Consider the following 20,675-nt stretch of genomic DNA (forward strand, 5'->3'; position numbering starts at 1 on the left):
GTTAAATTCTATGAAATGCTTATGTGAAGCATTTCTTTGTGTTGTATAACCTAAACATAGGCTGTTGAGGCCTAGTCCATGTGGAAATACGCATTAGTTTCTTTTTTAAATGTGGGTTTTTTTCTTCCTTTGTTGATTAAATTAATGGGGACAGCGTATTGGATTTTCAGATGGAATATGTTTTTCTTCTAGTTGATTTGACAGCGTGGCAGCATAGTTTGAGCATGTTTTCCACGATTTGTTAGCACTCACAATATTTCACTCGGGAAAAAACCCTGACATTGTTTGATGTTTTAAGCATCTGTGTTAATCTACCTTCTGATTTTGAAAAATGGGAGGCAAACAGTAACACATCTCAGCTATTGAATCAACAGAAGATTTGTGGGTTTTTTCTCAAAAACTAAAAAACATCACCAAATATACAGAACAAATAACCAAAAGCGTCAAATGACCAAGCAACAGAAATGCATTATAAAAAGCTGTATTTTTCACGGAATAACCAAAAGCATCAAATGACCAAGCAGCAGAAATGTGTAATGAAAAGCTGTATTTCTCACTGGTGCCATAAAATACAGCAGGGATGGAAATACTATTTTTTAAATAGGGAAACATCAAAAACTAAACTGGCATCCAAAATGTAAGTGGCATAAAAATTGTTTACATTAGTTTACATGATTGTTGCTGTGACATCATTCCTATAACAGTGGTAATATTATATATTTGTAGTGACTGTTTGACAGTATGGGTACGCAGTGGATCTGCGTGATGAGTTGAGCAGTTGAGGACTGATTGGCCAACACGTGTCTTCTCGTGAGTTCTCAGTGGCTGGTCAAAGGAAGGAGCTCAATCAGCCCCTGCCTGGGCGTAGATGCTGCAACACCACAGGGCCTGATCTAAAGCTCACAGGAGTCAATGCAAAGCCTTCCCCAACTGAGAGGCTGAGTGAGCTGGGCTTGTTTAGTCTGGAGAAGAGGAGGCTTAGAGGTGAGCTCATCACTCTCTAGAACTACCTGAAGGGAAGTTATAACCAGGTGGGGATTGGTCTCTTCTTCCAGGCAGTCAGCAATAGGACAAGGGGGCATGAGCTTAAGCTCTGCCAGGGGAAATTTAGGCTGGAGATTAGAAAGCAGTTCTTTGCAGAGAGAGTGGTCAGGCATTGGAATGGCTGCCCAGGGAGGTGCTGGACTCACTGGCCCTGGAGGTTTTTAAACTGAGATTGGACATGGCACTTAGTGCCATGATCTAGTCAATGGACTGGAGTTGGACCAAGGGTTGGACTGGATGATCTCTGAGGTCTTTTTCAACCCAGTCGATTCTGTGATTCTGTGATACTCTAGTCATGGGACATACCCTGTTGAAATCTCTCATCTCATGATCCTTCAGACATAGAACCTTAGTGTTTTCACTGATTTCTAATAGATGCTTAAGGGACACCATTTTTTTTTTTTCATAGAAGCTTGTTAGATTAACTATCTAGACATTAATTAAATATATATCTGAGCTTCCTGAAGTAAAGCCTATCTTTTTCAGGCATACCTCTCTTCTCCTCTCTGAGTGTGATTTATAGCTCTTGACTTACTTGTACATGGAACTAAAAATGCAATGCAATATTCTTTTTTTTGTTGTTGTTGAGAAATACGGAAAAAATATCACTAAACTCTGTAATTATCTGGACTTAAACAAAACGATACTTTATTATACACAAGATTTTAAAAATCTTTTGGTTAGTGATCAATGAAATTTTAAACCGCATGGCAGATCTATAGTAAAGTAGCACCATTTCATTTTTCAGCAAGTTTAATAACTGAGATTGTTTTTGTGTTTTGTGATTGATTATTGTGTGATTCATCTAATGTTTTTAGTTATGACTCATCTGACAAACTCTAGAGTCTGTTATATTTTTATCTTCTGATAAAAGCAACATTAAAGAATTATACTCTTGTGGAATTTAAATAGTCAAGCAAACCTATATTTCTTTTTACAACTTTTTTACTCCAGCTCATTAGAGAAAAGTCACTTAGTGATTTTTCAGTAGCAGATAGATGTTAATGCAGTGATGGAATAGCACTTTGTTCAGTATTATGTACAGTAGAATTTATGGCTAAAGGTTTATAGTTTTGTTATTTTTTTGCTAGTGAATATACAATAGCTCAATTGATAATTGTTTACTGAACTCTTGCAATCACGATAGTGATTGATCTCCTGGATCCGTGCAACATGTTTATTCATATACTGATGTAAAAATGCCTTTGATTGTAGCCTTGTATGGATAGATAAGTGGCTACCAACTCATAGTACCTGGAATAGCATGGGGACATACACAAAAATCACAAATAGCAATCTGAAATACTTGAGGTTCATGCTGGGCAAGATTGACTGTCTCAAGCTGTGGGCATTAAATGAAGAAAGATCTTTGTGCTAGATAAGTATGACTGCCTGGTGTTCATCAGTACAGAAGGGTTAGCAGCTGAGATTACAGGGACATCATTCTCCTTTAAATCTTCTTGGGCACAATTTGGGTTAGTTGCAAACTGATGTCAGATATATCCAATATACATGTAAAGAGTATTCGTGGTGGAGCAGAAATACATTCTAACAAACGTGTATTCTTTAACCAAAGCACAGGAAAATGGGGGGAAAAAAAAAGCAAAATAGTGAAGACTTAACGTATTTTTTTTCTTAGGTTTTGGAAGAGGCATAATGATTTATTATACAACACATCCTGCACAAAATAAGTGACACGCAGAAATGGAATTAAAAGACATAATTGTTATAATATTTAGCCATGCTATATGTTACTATTAAATGATGTATGTACAAGCTGTGCATGCTCTCTACTAAGGTGCAGTGATTTTTTTTTTTTAATCTTGTTTTCTAATAAAATAAATTATGTAAGCTGTATGTTAGATATATTAGAGAAAAACATTTGGAGGCCTCATCCTGCTTGACCGTCTACGCAAACAGCACCATACACAAAGATGTGTGTGCATGTGCATATATATATATAAAACTGCATTTCTTTCCTTTAATGCGCAGTGTCAGAAATAAATGAGTCTCAAGTTCCTAACTAAATAATACCTTGTCTAAATGAGAAATTTAATTTTCTGATCTGTATTTCTAAAAACCCATTAGCAAAGGACACTGATACATTAAAAAGTTTATAAGGTCTGTCTGACTCACCATTTAGGCCTTTTTTCCCCCTGAATTCTTTTATGCTGTAATTTTTGGATATTAGGCTGGAACTATAAATAGAGTCTATAGTTGTGAATCTACATTGGTCAGCAGACCCTTTGCATCCAGCATTTTTCAATTAATATCCTTATGAATACTATTATGTAATAATCTACTTCAGTATTGTAAAAGCCACCCAGCCAGGGCTCGATCCTTGATTGGGTCAAATTTGTAACCCAAGGCAACCAAAAGGCTGTCTCAGTGCTTGGGTGTGACTGAAGATGAGGATCTTTATCTTCATCATGAAAACGAGTTAAAATATGAAATGCCATCAAGGCCAGACTCCATGGGCAGGTTAATGAGAAGAGCTTTCCTTCACTCTGGTATAGGAATAAGACCTTTTTTTTGAAGCAGACAGGGAAAGGAGATAACCAAGCCCCAAACAGAGGTTCCTCCTTGATACACCAGGTACATCAGTCCTGTGTATGAAAATACCAGCCCAGACACCACTTGGAATACACGATTCAGACTGATGATTTATTACTGTAGCTAGTGCACTCACAAGAAGCTCCATGTGCACATCTGGAATTTTAACACACACCACCCCCCCCAAACCCTGCGTAGTACTGTGTATAAGATTGTAGTGTTTGGGTTTTACTGTAACCCTCTTTCCACTTCAAAATTTCCTTTTCTCTCCATGTTTCAATGCCTCAAGTATAACCCCACTGGTATTCCCAAAGAAAGATTTTTTTCATTGCTAACTTCATGGATCATTTGATTTGTGCAGAATTTTTTTTAACCTTAGTGTTTTTGCCCTCATTTTAATCTTTCTCAAGTAAACATATGTTGTTATATTCTTGTATTTCTACAAGGAAGTAATTTGTTATTGGAAAAAACAGCTTTAGATACAAGCTGCTTTGAGTTATCCATTCTTCATTGAGTAAAAGCCTGATTTCTTTGCCACAAGATGCATACTTTTAAACACATTCACCTTAAAAATACAAAAATATATACAAAAGAAATACAAAAAAATCTAAGTTAGCAGTTATGGTATTCTTACACAACTGTCTTCTCACTGTGCTGGTACTGTTGCTTTAATTAATTTTCCTTTTTTTGGAGTCATTAAGAACAATTTTTTTATCTCCTTCAATCCTGCTCAGCCTTCACATTTTCACATAGGAATGAAATTTTGCTTGGTTCCTTAGCAAAATGACACTAAAACTGAAGGGCATTTTGGACAAAAGCTGCATTCAGACCGCATGGAATATCCTTTATTATAAATGTCCTCTTTTGGAGTCTCCCTTGCTTGTTTCCCAACTTGCAGCTCCTCCTGTGGATAGCAATATATTGTTTGTGTGCCTTTTAAATCTCTAATATTTTCCAGGTGAGAAGAAAAGTGAAGGAAATTGCAGGTCTGTTAAAGGTAGCTGAGAAGGAAGAGAGTCTGTTGGAAGCCATGTGGGAAAAGGGCCTGTATAAGGCCTGGAGAAAACAGGGTCAAAAGACGGAAAGAAGTTTCTTCTTTCGTATTTATTGCATAGATGTGACCAAGCTATTGAGTAAGTGGGGCATTGATAAATTCTTTTGAATTGCAAAAGGCTTTTTGGAGTTCAGTGTCTGAAGTTCACTTTTCAAACTTTATCATGCACCCTAATACAGATGTTCAGCATAAACTTATAATATACCTACTTGTGCTTTTTTCATGAATTCAGCTGCAGTGTTTCCAAGAACAATGATTCAATTAGCAGTAGTGCATGTACTCCTTCAGATGCTTAGAAAACGAATCAGCTAGCTTATTTTCAAATGATAAATGGGTTAACTTACCAAGCACTGAGCAGAATTTTAACAAACTTCAGATTCTGTAAGCCCACAGTAGATAAAGCAACCTTTTTTTAGATTTCACAGATTTGTTATCACAGATGTTCTTAACCTAAATATATGGATATGCAAAACCAAATACTGGTTAAAATATGTATAAACTTCCTTTATTTATGTCTGACAGTGATTTTGTTGAGACACCATGTTTGAGACAGCTGTAAATGTTAACTCCAGACCTTACTGTACGGTTCTGCTGCTCTGCTCTGACTTCCATGGCAGCAGGTTAACTAAGACCTGCATTTTTGGTTTGTGTATAACATTTTGTGAGGAGAGGTGGCAAATGTATTTAGAAAGATTTCCCACTAGTTAACCTGGCGCTGTCCACATTGAATTTACGTTGGCTTCAACATGCCGTTCACAAAGTAAAGTTACTATCTAGCCTGAACCTTCATAGATGAAGAGTAGCCGACTGATAGAAACAGCCAGTAAAGGCAGAAATTTGCAGTATTGTATCCTCTTTTCCTTGGCTTTGTGTATGGTAGGAATGGCAAGGTCTGACTTGGGCAGCCTGTGAGAATCTCCCGTCTTATGTGCTGTGAATGCACACGTGAGAGCCGGTTGGAATTGAGTGGAGTAGTTCTGCAGATGTTCCCCCTGCACATTTCTCCTTCAGGAAGACCCACTGTCATTTCTTGTGCAGCTAATCTGTGTAGTAGTTCTCTTGAAATGATGGCAGGGTAGTTTGGAACTGCCCGAATGCAAACTGTAATGGCTAAGGGGAATATACCGAATGTCATAATTTATCAGCATCACATACTGATTTTGGTTTGACCACTTCTTGTTTTCTGTATCTAACATTAAAAGTTGGATTTGTCTGACTTGTATATGGTTGTAGGTAGGTTCCTGGTCTGAGAAGCTTTTAGAACTCTTTGGTATACAGAGAGGCACCTCCAGCTAGCGGCCTGTCCCAGTTAAAGGGACTTCTTTTTGTTGACACTAAATGAACTCTTGCTATAGATAGCCTGTTAGATACTCAATTTTAAAATGGCTTAAGCTAGGTGAAATTAATTCCATGGTGGTTATTATTGCACTCAGACTTGGGACTTAGCCAGAGGTGCAAACATATAGATTTCAGCAGGAGTTCTGCTTTAATTTTGTTTGCAGATAAGGACTGTCTATAGATCCTATAGGAAGATGAACAAATGAGAAAAAAAAAAATGGCAGAATCTGATTAGTTTATACAGGGATTTCAATGCAAAAGGAAGGGAGGAAACAAGCCACTCACCAGATCAGATGTTACTACACTCATTTGTTAACATGCCTCTTTGAATGGAATTAATGAAACCTTTCATTATAGATCAATAAGCTCTTTGACTAGAGAATATTATGGGTACCTATTGTATGTGCTTAATTAGATTGAAATTGCTTTCACATTTCCTTTATATTTAAAAAAATAAAAATCTGATCTCAGCGGTTTAAAAACAGGGAATTACAAAAGTCATCCCTCCACCGGGCTGCTAAAGCGAGCGAGAGAAGGGAAAAATCCTCAGGCAACTGCCCAGCTCTGGGCTTCAGCTTAGTGGCAATTTTGGCAGAGTTGCACTAAGTAGTACTCACTATAGCGTATCCATAAAGAAAACAAACGGTAATTCTCATCCTATCATCAGAGGAGACTGATGGTATCCATTAAAGGCAATAGGTTTGGACCGTGACTAGATGGAACTATTTTGAGACGTATTTCCCTTCCTCTCATATTTTCTGTCCAAAACCAATTTCTTGACAAAACTATTCCAAATTAATGTGCATTACCCTCCTTACTCAGCTACGTCTCCTGAAAAGCATTCCTGGGTGAACCCTTACATGTTTTATTTCTTGATGTCAATTTATTACTCCTTGCATTTTCTATCAAAAAAATACTCCTAAAACTAGTTTTCTTAGCACCACAGCCTTTCTCATATCAAAATTAAGCCTTTAGTATTTCAATACTAATTAATTAGCTGTCTTTTTACCTCATGCTTTCAGCTCAGCCTGGGCTGTTTCTGGGTTTGTTCACTGTTTTCCACCATTTGTCCCAAGCTCTAAGTTTGCACGCCAGGGCTGCTCCCCTTGTTAGTCGCCTGCTCAACCAGTGGGTCCCAATGTGGTCCTGGGTGCTGCCTCGCCCTGTGTTCACCTCAGAGCCCCCCCGCCTCTACCCTTCCACCTCGTGGGACACACGTGCCTTGCCCTGGTGCATTTGTGAATAGAATTGTGAACTCTGAAACAAATTTCAGTCCTAATTCTCCAAGGCCTCCAGCTCTGCAGCCAGGAGGCTCCCGCTCTTTTCCTGGGGCTGACATCAGGCAGGACTTGCTACTCTGCTGTGCTAAGTTCAGTGTTCCTCAGCCTCCTTAGGATGCATTGTTTATCAGCTTTCCTCTTTCCGAATTCTTTCTTTGTACAGTGGTAGCTTTTGTGCCAGTTTTTTTTTTTTTTTTCCTTTGCCTGGAGTTATTGGCAGAGCTAATTAACCACGGAATATAAAAGCCTTGTTCTTCAGGGCCAAGTGGTGTGGTCACAGAGCAGTGTGAGTGCTGCCTTGTGGCGTGGGGCATGAATGGTTGGATGGGTTGCCTGAGGATGGGCAGATTATCTTCACAAAGAGGTACCTAGTTATTTCCAACAGCGAATGCAATCTTTATTCTTGAGGGGCTGCGCATTGCATCCTTCCTTGCTCTGCTCTGCGCCGCTCTGCAGCTACACAGATGGCACCATCTATGCTGACAGCCACCTCAGAGCCCACAGGTCTTAGCCACCGTGGAAAGCTGACGGGTGAGAGGGGACTTCAGGCTCACGTGAGCCTGTGTGGGTATGACAGCAGGGAACTGCATGCTACCTCTGGATTTGGATGAGTACATTGACTCAGGGCACTTCTCCCTGGGCTCATAGAGCTCGGTCCCACCTGGGAATCATGCGTGAGCTTTTCGCTGTAGATAATGAAAACAGACAGCAAGAGTGGCAGCCCCTGGTTCAGGTGTGTTTGAGAAGGAAAGGGTCACCCCCTCTACCTCCAGTGGGGGGGCAGCCTGCCTGGGCAAGGAGTCCTGGGCTCAGCCTCTGGCTGTGAGCAGACCAAGATTTTCCACATTGAGAAATGCTTGGGGAACTTCTTCTTTTCTTTGCTTTCTCTCTCCTTTTTTATTTTTTTTCTTTCTTTCCCCCGGACAAATGTCTGATCATGACAGGAAACACGGCTGGATTCAGTATAAAATGTTCCTGCTGTTTGTCCAGCTCAGACGATTTCTCTGTCTGTGCTACAAGGTAGGAGTAGCCTTCCAAGCAGCGGCAGTGGCCACGGCTTGCCGTGCCCGGGGCTCTGGCGTGGGTTTCAGCCCACCCGCGGCGCCGCTGCTGCTGTGGGGTGGTCCTGGGCTGCCTGCAGAGGGGTGGCGACAGGGAAGGGACAGGGCATCCCTCCCCACAGCAGGAGGGGTGTCCCTGCTCCCCTCGCAGTCGTGCGTGTGGATGCCTGTGTGGCTGAGGGGGTGCAGAGCCGACCCGTGGGGTTGGGGGTAGCGTACCCTACCCATCCGGGGGACTGGCTGTGCAGAGGGAGAGAGTGCCCTGGGCTCCTCAACCCCTCAGTTTGCCTTTGCAACCCCAACTTCTCCCCCGCAGGCATCAGAGGGCACTCAGGACGCGGGGTCTGCAGGAGGGCAGGCTCTGGGGTCTCCTTTCCTCTTCGGGTGGGGGGAAGGGAGAAGAAAACAGAGAAGAAGCAACAGCCTCCAGCTTTTCCCTTCGTCTAATCTTGCTTCACTCCCCCTTGCTCCCTCTCCCTCCCTCTCCCCTTTCCCCTCCCTCCCACTTTCTAATTCCTGCCACTAGCTCGGAGCCTCATTCAGCAGCCGCTGCCAGTGGAGTGTAATAGGCTGAAGATGCTGCCGTGTCTGCTCGCTGTCTAGTTGTGAATGGGACTTGCCTCCTCTCCCTCCTCCGGAGGTGGCCAAGGGAAGCAGCCAGCCCCGCTGGATCCGCAGGTAAGCGGCGGCCGCAGCCGGGTGCCCCGGGGAGCCCCGCAAAGCCGCGGGGAGCAGCGGGCACGCCGGCGCCGGAGTTGTGTCGGGTAGGGCGGGCGGCGGGCGCGCTGCTGCCGGGCGAGGAAGCGACTTGGCCAAGGGGAAAGGGAAGGAGCGGGTGGCGGGGAACGGTCGTCTCCCGCAGCGCAGAGCAAGAGGACGGAGCGGCAGGATGCGTGCCTGCGCTCCAGAAACTTGACAGCAGCCGCGGGGCTGGGGCAGGGACAGACACAGGGACAGGGACAGGCAGGTGTGCCGCGGGGCGGGCGCCGGGAGCCGCTGCTGGCGAGCGGGGCCGGACGCGCTGCGCGGATCTGCCGCAGCTGCCCGCGGAGGCGGCCGGCGGGCTCCACGGAGGAGCGAGATGGTCTCTCCAAAGGGAGAAAGGAAACACTGTGGCAAACGGTATATATATATTTCTTTTTTTCTTCGGTTCTTGCCTGGGGGTGGGAGGACGACGAGCATTTGTCCGTTTTAAAATGTTCCTTCGGATAAGCAGATATTGAAAAACCCCGAACTGAAAAATCTTTTACTTGCACTGTAGCTCCTAGGCATGAAATGGATATGCAGAAATTATGAGTGCAGAAAATGAAGGATAATCTATCTAGAATTTGAAAAAAACCCAAACCCACAACTCTGATTTATATATATTTTGTAATTTATTTTGCTTGCTGGCTTTCAAGTGCATTACTATTCACAAGGGACCAAAATGGTATCTGTCTCTAATATGGGCTAGTCCAAAAAGCATTAGACTCTTGGGTGATAAAAGCATAAGCACATCCCCAAGAAAGGTAAAATAGATCAGGCTGTGAGTCCCCATAAATACCATTAACTTTTAGAATAAAAGTGCTTCCTGTGCAGTCCTCTGGGATCACATATAGCAGTCTGACATCACGATACAAATGCCTTTACGTTCTACAGAAGCCCCCCTTTATTGTCTGTTCTTTTAAATATTCATTTGGTGAGGAGAGAACCAGTATATGCTCGGAGATCTTCTTTGTACCATTGCTACAAAGGACAGTGTGGCTGTGTAACACAGTATTTACCTACCAAGATTTCTGTGACAAAGGAACCTCTTTAGCAAATGAGGTCACTAATTCAGAAATTGGCCCTTTATAAGGAGAATGCTCATTTCTTTTTCACATCCCAATGACTAGTAACTCCCTGTGAAAGACTTTCTTCCTGTTGATTTGTGATGGTGATACAGTAAGAATTTCCCAGACTCTGCATCTCTTTACTAAGAAATTAAGTATTTTTAGTTATTTAATAGTGAAACTGTTGAATGAGAAAAGCACTAACAAATGCAGAAGCAGGGAAGCATGCACACGGACGTAGCTGAATGTCCATCTCTCTTCCCCCTCCCTTGCTCTTATGCGTGCTTCAGTTTCCAAAGTCTGTGTGATTCTGCAGGTAAATACTTTGTTCTGGTTTTCTACCCTGGCTAATGGATACCAATAAATGAATTTGCTTTCAGTGTAGAAGTTCTGCAATAATTAATCTGACATCTGCCTGAGTCAGGTCTGTCCACTGAGATTTGGAATACAGATCAATGACTGTACTCAGTCCTTTAGATGATTTTATATAGGGAGATACATAGAAGTATATGGAAGTGGAATTGCAGATGTTTGCTTATGAGCAGCATTTTTGTAGCAGAGCGGTGCAGTTCATGTTGCTGGGAGTTGCACACTGAGAGCAAAAGGTCTGGTTTGAGCTTTGTACCTTAACACACAAAACATTCTTCCAGCATATTTCTTAGTCTACTAAACTCTAGAAAACAGAAGTTTTTGACGGTACTTTTGAAACAGTTTTCCTTCCTCTTGCAAGAGAAGAACAAAAACAAAGTTACAGAACTAAGAACAAGATCTTCAATAAAAGAGTTGGAAATTCTTTAGGAAAATTGCCTAAAAGACATCTTTCTTCAGCAGGCTCTTGTTCTTAGGCCCTAGAGTAGGATTTTTATTTCCTCCCCTCCCCGCCCCCCCCACCACCTCAGCCTTGCACTAGAACACAGAGAATGAGCATGGACAGATGATGCTACATCAGCTTTAATTTTGCTAAAATTTTAAGTGTTGTCTGTCCAAAAATATCACCAGGACCTAGATTGCTTCATTACCAGAAATACCGCTACATCGGGCTATGTCAAGAGATAAGTCATTGTGATTTATCATCAGCAATTTCAGAAGGAAATATGTATGGAAATGGTTGATTGAGAGACAGAACAGCTAAATTATTTTCTCTTTTGCATAACAATATGGGGAACCTACAAAGATTAGAATGATTTCTGTGATTTATCTGATAAAGTGCTTTAAAATATATCCTGTGATTTCAGCTTCAATTAATATGCTATTCTGACAACATTTGACATATTTAATTTAATTTAGTGTAAGAAACATATGTGAAGTTCAGAGCTCCAGTAGACTGAGACTAACATTTTTGTTTTCTGCAAAGGCTGTAACTAAACAAAGCGCAACTTGAGAAACAAATGTTTTATTGCTGAGATTTCCACAATAGAAGTTATTTCTAGCTCAGATGCCATAAAAATTTCAAGTAATTTCAAACTTAAAACTAGTCTCCCCTCTTTCTGGTGAACCTCCTAGAATTTTGAATCCATTTTGTGAGCCGGATGTTTAGCGAAATATCTTCAGTGTAAGAGAAACAGAGGTCTCATCTGGAATCAATTAATTTGAAGCAGTTTAGCAACATACTTTCTAGACTTTTTGTGTCTGGGTTTTTGTACTAGCAGTTTAAGCTAAAAATTCTGTGTATAATTTACTACGCTATATGTTGGTGGGGTTTTGTTTTGTTTTTTTGAGTGGCACTTCAGTTTTCATTGTCCCTTTGTTGGGGCCAACCCTAGGCTTAGGAAATAAATGCAACGATGGCCATTGATTTAAATATTTAAATGTAGTTTGGATCCGGCACTTTGTCCATACAAATGAAAAGGGTTTGTTTTACACTTAAGTATTGTCATTTTACGTCATATGGATATATTTAGTTTATCACTTACCAGTTAAGGAACACTGTAGTCACATATTCTAAAACTCTTTTATTGCATTTTAAGAGAAAATGTAGTCCTGTTTGGGTTTTGATACTGAAGACTCTTAGGCTGTGAAATTATTGATTCATTTAAGTGCCAGCCCGCGTATGCCGAATTATTAAACCCATTCATTTTCTTTTCTGGTGTAAGTAAGGACTTTAAAATGTTAAATATTACCAAAGGGTAGCGAATTTGCACACGGTGCTCCCAGAGGAGAGGTGTTACTGCGGGAGCGGGCTCTGCGGAAGCCGCTCTCCGGCGCTGGGCCCCGCTGCTGCTCCGCCTCGCTCAACAGGTCCGCGCCCGGCGGAGCGGCCGCGGGGGCGCCGCGGTAGCGCGGGGGCGCAGCGCGGGGCTGCGGGGGCGGCGGCGGCCGCTAGAGGGCGCTGCTGCTCTTCGCGGCCCCGCCGGCGCCGGCCGGGCTGTGAAAATAAAAGGGGTTTGTTCCCGCCGGCGCTCCCGTGCTTCGGGTTCCATCTCATCTCGCCGTGGTTCGCGTTCCATCCATCTCGCCGTGGTTCGGGTTCCATCTCGCCGTGGTTCACGTTCCATCTCGCCGTGGTTCGCGTTCCATCTCGCCGTGGTTCGCGTTCCATCTCGCCGTGGTTCGCGTTCCATCTCGCCGTGGTTCGCGTTCCATCTCGCCGTGGTTCGCGTTCCATCTCGCCGTGGTTCGGGCTGATGCTCAGGCGGCTTGTCAGGATTCGCATCTTTCTTCTAGTCAGTGGGTCGCGGTACCTTCGGCGTCCTGTTACTTGCTACGAAGTTCTGGAACGGTGTGAGTTTGGCGTGTCTGAGGAGTGGCCACAGCTGGGCTCCAGGTGTGAATCCAACAGCTTGGTCCTCTCAGCAGCAGTGGTTTTGAAGGGCTTTGCCATCTCTTTCTTCCTTTTTCAAAGACAGTGTCGTTTCCTGCTATGCAGAGGGAAATGTTTAAAGACAGAAAATATGATAGAGCAAAACAACAATAAAATAATTCCAAAAATATTGTAACGCTTGAGAGATCTTATAAAGGCATCCCTGATAGGAAAAAGAAAAAAAAAAAAGACACATTAGTTCAGATTGGTCCAATTTTACCCATACACATCTAGGTCAGTGGAGCTTACAATGGAAGAACCGAGCAAAGTAGGGTGGTCCAAATCGGTTCTGTATATCCTGTAGCACCTTGGAATATAAAAGAAACTGTTATAACCCACCATTGCAGATGCTGACCAAAAAGGATGTACATAACAGTAGGGATTTTAAATAGTTGCAGGCTCGGAAGGAGCCTCATTTCCGCCTGCCCTCTTCTGATGTTCTTCCCTAGACATGCATTGTGGGCTGTTGGTACAGGCAGCATACTGGGCTGCACAAGTCTTTGATTTGACTCATAGACCAGCCAAATTTCTGTGTATAAGAAATATACACTATAAAGAACAGAGTGCAGAAATTTATAATATTGTATTATGGTCACTTGAACAGATACACAACTAGAGAATCTAATGCAAAAATAGAAATTGTTGTCTACAACTTTGATGCTAAAAATGAACAATAATAGTTGTACAGTTTTCTGTCAATCTCCTGATTTAGGATATGAAGTAAGACCTATCTTAGAGTAGCAACTCTTGGTGAGAGAGTTAGTAACTACTGTGCTGGAAAGCGAGCACCGCTTTGCTGAGGAGCGCTGTGTTGCAAAGAGCAGTCTGAGCCCCGGTAACTGCCCATCCTCTGTGCTCCAAGGCACAAACATCCCTTAAGCTGTTAGACGTGCTCAAGGTGGGTGGAAAAGTTAGAGCTGCCAGTCATGTTCAAGGCCCTCCAGAGAACATCACGCATGGCTGGGGCATCAGCAGTGCCTTGCAAGGCAGCAGGAATTCAGAGACAAATATCTGGAGCAGCCAGCCCTGCTGCTGAGCAGTGCCTGTGGGGAAGGTGACATTATGGTTAATTTTGCCTGACAAAGGCATAAGGCCGCCTTCTCTAACTGCTTGGGTGGTGCAGTGGCTTTCAGGCATCCCAGTCCCACTGAGCTCTGCTGGCTCCATGAGCCATAATTTAGCTCTTCAATTTTAAAGTGCTGGCTTAAGCAAATTCTAAGGGGTTTTTGTGGTTTTTTTTCTCCAAAGTTTGGCAATGAGTAACAGCCCTTACCCTTCTGAATCAGCAAGAGTTCATCAGAATTCTTAATTGTAATGCAATGGCAGGCAGAGTTGGAGTAGCAGAAATCAATGTAAATGGATTAAAAGAAAAGGACCAAGTAACTGAACGTAAAAGAGGAGCCAGAATTTTCCAGAGTGATTGGTGAACAATGCAGCAATAGTTTTCCAAATCTAATTCATTATTATAATGATGATTTAATAGTTCATCAACAGATAGACTGTAGCCACATTATAGATAAACTAACATAAAATGCAATTGTGGATCATGAAGTGTTATAAAGTACACAAAATTGAACAGAACTCTGATACGTGAAGGTAAGCTGTACAAAGTACCTATCTCCACAGTAATTATGCATAAGCTTTCATTTAATTGCATTGCTATGACCTGACACTGTTCCAATGAACTCCCAGTGATGCTGTGGAGACACAGGCCCACACTGGCAAAGACTGAAGCAATGAGCAGAAGGAATTATATTCAATAACACTTCAAATCACAATTCACAGAATTCCCATGTGTGTGAGCTTCACAGCACGAAGCATTTAGCTCCCTTATCTTTGTACAGTGGAACTAGTCCAGGTTTTCTTGCTCTACCAGCATGTGTCCATACTGCCCCATAGCTCGAAAAAAGCCTGGCCTAGATGGCTGTGCACAGGTTGGTTTCTTGCTCCTAACCTCACACTAGCAAGTGGGATAGAGATTAACTTTATGGTGGACCCTCTTCCCACCACCACTTCTTCTCCCGTGAGCTCCTAGTCGATGCTAGCTCAGTAAGATAAAAAGTTCCTTAACTTGATGTCAATCCCATTGAAGAGCTGCTTCTTCTGAACTGCATTTCAGTACTCTTCATTTCATACATTGTGATCATCAGATATTCCATGTGAAAGTATTACATTGAAGGTTAAACTGGTGTCATAGAAACTCTGGTTCAACATAATTTTTTATCCCAGCGAGGCTGCTGATATATATTTTTAAATAAAATAAAACGTCAGAAACATATTAATTGGTCTCAGTGGTTAAGTTAAATAGTTAAATACATGCATACATATCATTCTGCCAAGGCTAAGTCATTAGTTCAGTATAAACCAGAAATGATAGCTCTATTTTAATCAGGAGACTAAACCCTATTTCCATTAACGCTAACTGTTTTATTAATACATGCGTGTGTCGGCATTAAGTCATAAATTTAAATGTCCTGTCCCTTCTTGGTTTAAAATAATTATCTCAAAGATCTTGACTGCTGAATGAATAACTATGTTACTCCTTTTATCTTTTATCAACTAATTTATTTTTTCAATGTATGTAGACACGTAAGTCAAACAAAAGAAATAGAGTTTGTGTGAAGTTGGCTGGCATTTGAACCAAAACTAAATGTATTTTCATTATCACAGCAGAATACCTGTAACTGTATCAGCCCCCAGACAAGGATTGTAAGACCTTTTAAGAGTCATTTAACATTATGTACCTGTCTATATCTTATGTATGCTTTATGCACATCTACGCGTATTTTCATTTATACAGGAAAAAATATTTTTGGTGTATTACTGGAAAATTTCAAGTGAAGCAACAGGTAAAAAAAAATGCAAGTTTCAGTTGTTTGAGAAAATTGTAATTAAAAAATTATACCTTTTTTTTTTTTTTAATAACTTAACATTACCTGAGAGAAATCCTGAAGTAAATAAAGGACTTTGAATAGCATTTACAAAATTAACAACTGGTCTCATGAACACTAGCAAACACACTTAAAATGTTAGGATTAAACCTTTTCGGAGCAGTGATTCTGATGGGCAGGCCTCCCTTGCAGCACATTTGACCACGTATTGATGTAGTTAGGTATTCTGAAGTATTACTCGGTTCATCTTAGATCACTGTTCAAGGAACGATTTTAGTGCATTGCTTCATTACAGGCAACTTTCTAGTCAGGGCAGAAATGATTGTGAGTTTGTTCTGAGGAATGACCAATATTAAACTAGTTGAATGACGCCAGGTTAATTCAATATATGCAGCACAGTGATCAAAACCTCTCGTTTCATACTTCTTGTTACCATAATTATTTGACCACAGAGATTACCAAACTGATGTAAACGAAGAATCAAACGTTCATCCAATGCACGCAGTGAACAGACATTTTTAAAGATAACATCTTCCCCTTCTCTTTCAGCATTTTTTTCTTGCAATTGAAATTCCACTGAAGATCTTCAATATTTCACATTAGCGAAAGTTACTCTTCATTCACAGTTTCCAACCCAATTTCTCCAGACATAAGAGGTTCCGAAATTTTGAAAAGCTGTTGCATAATAATGTAACTTGAGGCTCTGATTCAAATAGAAAACTTTGTCCACCACTGATGGTTGCCTTTTTATTTGTTACCACTCCAGTTAGAGCTGGTATAGCTCAGAGAATATGGCTGATTAGTATGCATTTCAATTCTTTTTAGCACAGTGGCAATTTACATAGCTATTTCTAAAGCAAGAAGAAAACGTAATAGGCATTGGCATTTACATACAAACAATTTATCATTTACATACAAAAGGGCTGATCAGGTAGAAATACAAGTGACTGTAGGTCAGACTTAGGATGGTCATGATAGCTCTTTCTGTGAATTTTGCAAGATTTATATGAAAAAGTTATATTCATAAACTATGAATATGAAGTCGTGTTTCAAATACTAAATGTAACAATCCTCTTAGAGATTTCTAGTGTGTGGTTTGCTGTGCTGTGGTCTTTGGCTATACTCTTGTAGTGAAGCCAGTTTAAGATGATTCCCAGTCCTGCACTGCCATTTGCAGTCCACTGATCTGCACAAAGTTGATTTGGAGGTTTCCGAGCTCATTGGGATGTCTGCATGATCTAGGCTGAAATAAAACACGTACTAATATTTAAGGTTACTGTCTGTATGACCTTGATAAGATTGAACCTGTCCTCCTAGGCATAGTTCTTGGCTTCTCAGGTTCCTGCATCATTATCTCGAGTTCGTTGAACCAGCTTATGTTTAGAAGATATTTCTTGTGCTTTAGTTTATTAGCTTCTGCTCCCCCTCTACAGCACAAAATCTAATAGTCATTGTACTTTTCACCTTCAAAGTTTCTCACTTTCCCATGCAAACTTTGCTCTGCCCTCCCGTAACCTCCATTTCATCAGCTATAGTAGACTTTTCTACCCCTCACTACAATCTTGTGGTTACTGATGTCCAGCTGCCTTCTGCACACATTTCTTAGGTTTTTTGATCCATAAGGAGAAGTCCTACTTTCTTTGTATTTGGCTAGGTATATGGCAAAATACCGGGGCAGTTAGATGATAAAAACCAGTTGTCAGTATGTTCAATGACTTCCTATATATTTACTTCATAACAAAGAAACGTCCAAATAAGGTGACATTGGTGTGATCTGAGAATAGTCAAGCAATCTTACAAAAAAGGAAATCAGCCTTACTGCCTCACTATATACTGTTTATATACAATATACAGATGTCATCTATAACTAGGACACGATGAGCACCATTAGAAAAAGTAACACCAAGATTTACTCCATTGCTGCAGTGATGTGCTGTGATTCTGTAGCATCACAAATTACTAAGTGGCTGATGGCCTGTGTTTTAAAGGAGCAGCCAAAACACATGAAGAAAATCAGAAGTCAAATTACAAACATCTGATTTTTTTATAAATGGCATTGATTTGACATTGAATGCTATCTTATTGTGAACTTCAGTATGTTTTTGTACATTTAGAAGACCAGGGAACTGTCTACTTTAGTTAATATAGGCTGTTAGCAGACTTTTTTTAATGACTTCTGGAGCAGACAAACTATTTATCTGATATTTACACTTTACTGATTAAAATTCTGTCTGTTCAGCCTGATATAAAACAAGAGGAACTATTGGAGTCCATGGGGTTATTCAATTGACAGTAGTATTATTGAACAATATGCTTGATAAGGAAAATTGAAGTCATTTTGGTAATTACATTAACTCATATTTAAACAGAATTTCTATGGAAGTGTGCATTTCAGGGCTAAGCAAGTATTTAGTCCTACTAGCATTAGGAATGCTGTCAATACACCACCATATGTAAGAAATTGCACTAATATTTGTTTAATTATCCAATCAAATTGAACAAGAAATGAGTTTGGCTGAAATAATCAAGTCTACAGAGAAAGTGCCAGCTCTGATACTTACCGAGATTTGACAGTTGCTTGTTGTTATGACCTTGGCTTTTTTATTATGAGCTAGAGGTCAGAAAGTGTGCTCGATGTAATTACTGCCTTCCCGAGATTCCGTAGCCCGTCCTCTGCACAGACTTGAACCAGATTGTCTACACGTATCCGATGACTGATTAACTGGGTGCAAATCTGTATTCTGTTCTCATAGCTGTTAAATCCTGTTTCTGACTGTCTGTGGAACAACCGAGCCTTTATGATATTTTTCTTCAAAAAGCAATGACTAGCAAGCTATTTCTTGAAAGCTGTACGTAATGTGAGAGCTACCAAAAATGGGAATTTTATTTATTTTTTTGCAAAAAATTTACAGATGGCTATTGATATTTTATTAAGAAAATAATGTAAATGAAATTAATAATGTGTACAGAAGGCTGTTCCATTGGTATTAAATCATTTTGCCAACTGGAGGAGAGAAGAATGTTTTTGCCTAGAGGTATACCCCATCTGGAAATTAAATCCATTTTTACTAGAAATGAAATCACCCAAAATAAACTGCAGAAAAGCTTATGTTTTAACTGTTTCCATGTGCTTAAAAGTAGACTATACTTAACTCATAAATGCCTTGGGCAGTTTCTTACTTTGAGTTAATGAATACTAATTGCTTCTTACATTTGAGATCAACATCTCCTCCTTTCATACTTTTCCATAATGCTGCAAGGAGTATTTTGAGTCATTCAGATATGATGGTTTCCTGTTTCACGTGTTAGTTATATATGCAATTCCTGTGACTTAACAGAAAAACAGAATTGTATATGCTTTAACTTCCTTTCTCGTTCTTAACAATTGTTTTTACGCATTTCCCCTTTGAGCTTTATAAAGGCTCCAAGTTTTATTTTTCAACAAATTAGAAACATGCCAACTTTTTAATAACATGGCAAGTGTCTTAAACATGAATACGTGGATCTCCATCTACATCCTCATGCTCCCAGATTATTTGTCTGTTATCTACAGTAAGCCAGACTTATTCATTATGCTTTCTTAAGCCTGTATCGTTATGAATTGAGATGTCAGTCTGAATGACATGAATCTTTTCCACAGCTGTGCCTTAAAGGACAGATGCCTTTCTACCATCACTGATGCCAGAAAAAGTCCTGTTGCAAAACTATTTTTCCCACTTCTCAGTAATCTGGTGAGGTCATTTCCATAATCCTTGGCACTGTTGCTAAAATTAGGGGTATATATATATATATACATATATATATGGTTATGCTGTTGAAGCTGTAGAGGGAACTGAGTAAGAGATCCCTATACATTAATTATGCCTTCTAATTATGCCATTTTAGTAACCTCCTCATGTCCCAAAAGAATCCTAGAATGAACAAAAAGGAGCGTAATTCTGTCTTTATGGAGAAGGATTCTTACAATAATCATATTAAAATTACAAATCAGCTGAGAGGATGGGCATCAGTATTGACTTCTAGTTTCTGTTCCATTTTGCAGGTGGCATGGTTAGGACTTTGATTCATTAATGGCAAAGATGAACTAATCCAGGTGCTTATATTTGAGGCAATAGAAGAATGAGAGTCTTAAATCTATCGATTTGTTTTTACTATTTTAAAAGCATTTTTTCACCAGACTAAGTGAGAGTGTGCCCACTCCCATTTCTTTCAAGGGAAATAGTTGGAAGACGTGGAACATGATGGAAACTCTTGTTTTGGAAAGGCAAACCCGTTAGTTTTCAAAAGTATTTTTGTGTCTCACTGACATACCATCTAAAGAGCGGCTTTCAAAGCATAATACTAAGGCAAGTTAATTTGACTGAAAAATAATTTGAGCTTGTTTAGTAGGGGGAGTTTCAGCCTTCGATAAACATCCCATCAAGTCTGTGGTATAAAGATCCTGTTTCACCTACTATACACCTATTGGAGCAGCATCCCCAAATGATATTGTGGTGCTTGCTTTGAAATGCCAGAACATTGCATGAAGTCTGCTATTAGTGGCGAAAGGGTTTAAAAACATATGGGCTAGTTATCTATCCGGAGCTTCAAACAGCCACATTCTACATCAAAAAGGGACTGCAGCAATTCCTTGATCAAAGCTCAGGTAATTTAATTATTTGCCTTGATGAATCAAGGGGTCCTTGAACAAGCTCAGGATGTCTGGATATTAGAAAATGGGAAATTTATTGTTTCACTCCTCCTAATATTCCAACATCAAAGAGAGCTTTTTCCTATAAACAAAGCAGACTGAAGTCAAAGAATTCAAGCAAAAGCAAGTGCGAGAGATTCAGTTTTCTAGGAT

General features: G+C 40.5%; 1 protein-coding gene across 1 annotated transcript in view; it reads left to right on the forward strand.

Annotated features, from left to right (window-relative positions):
- The first annotated feature begins 8,858 nt into the window (after window positions 1-8,858).
- CDH11 (cadherin 11) overlaps window positions 8,859-20,675 on the forward strand; it is an 80,796-nt gene continuing 68,979 nt past the window's right edge. Inside the window, exon 1 of the mRNA XM_082062486.1 lies at window positions 8,859-9,008. The gene's annotated coding sequence lies outside the window, so the exon portion shown is untranslated. The remainder of the gene's footprint in view (window positions 9,009-20,675) is intronic.

The sequence above is a fragment of the Streptopelia decaocto genome (genome assembly GCF_964273445.1).
Source record: "Streptopelia decaocto genome assembly, chromosome: 11".
Taxonomy (NCBI): Eukaryota; Metazoa; Chordata; class Aves; order Columbiformes; family Columbidae; genus Streptopelia; species Streptopelia decaocto.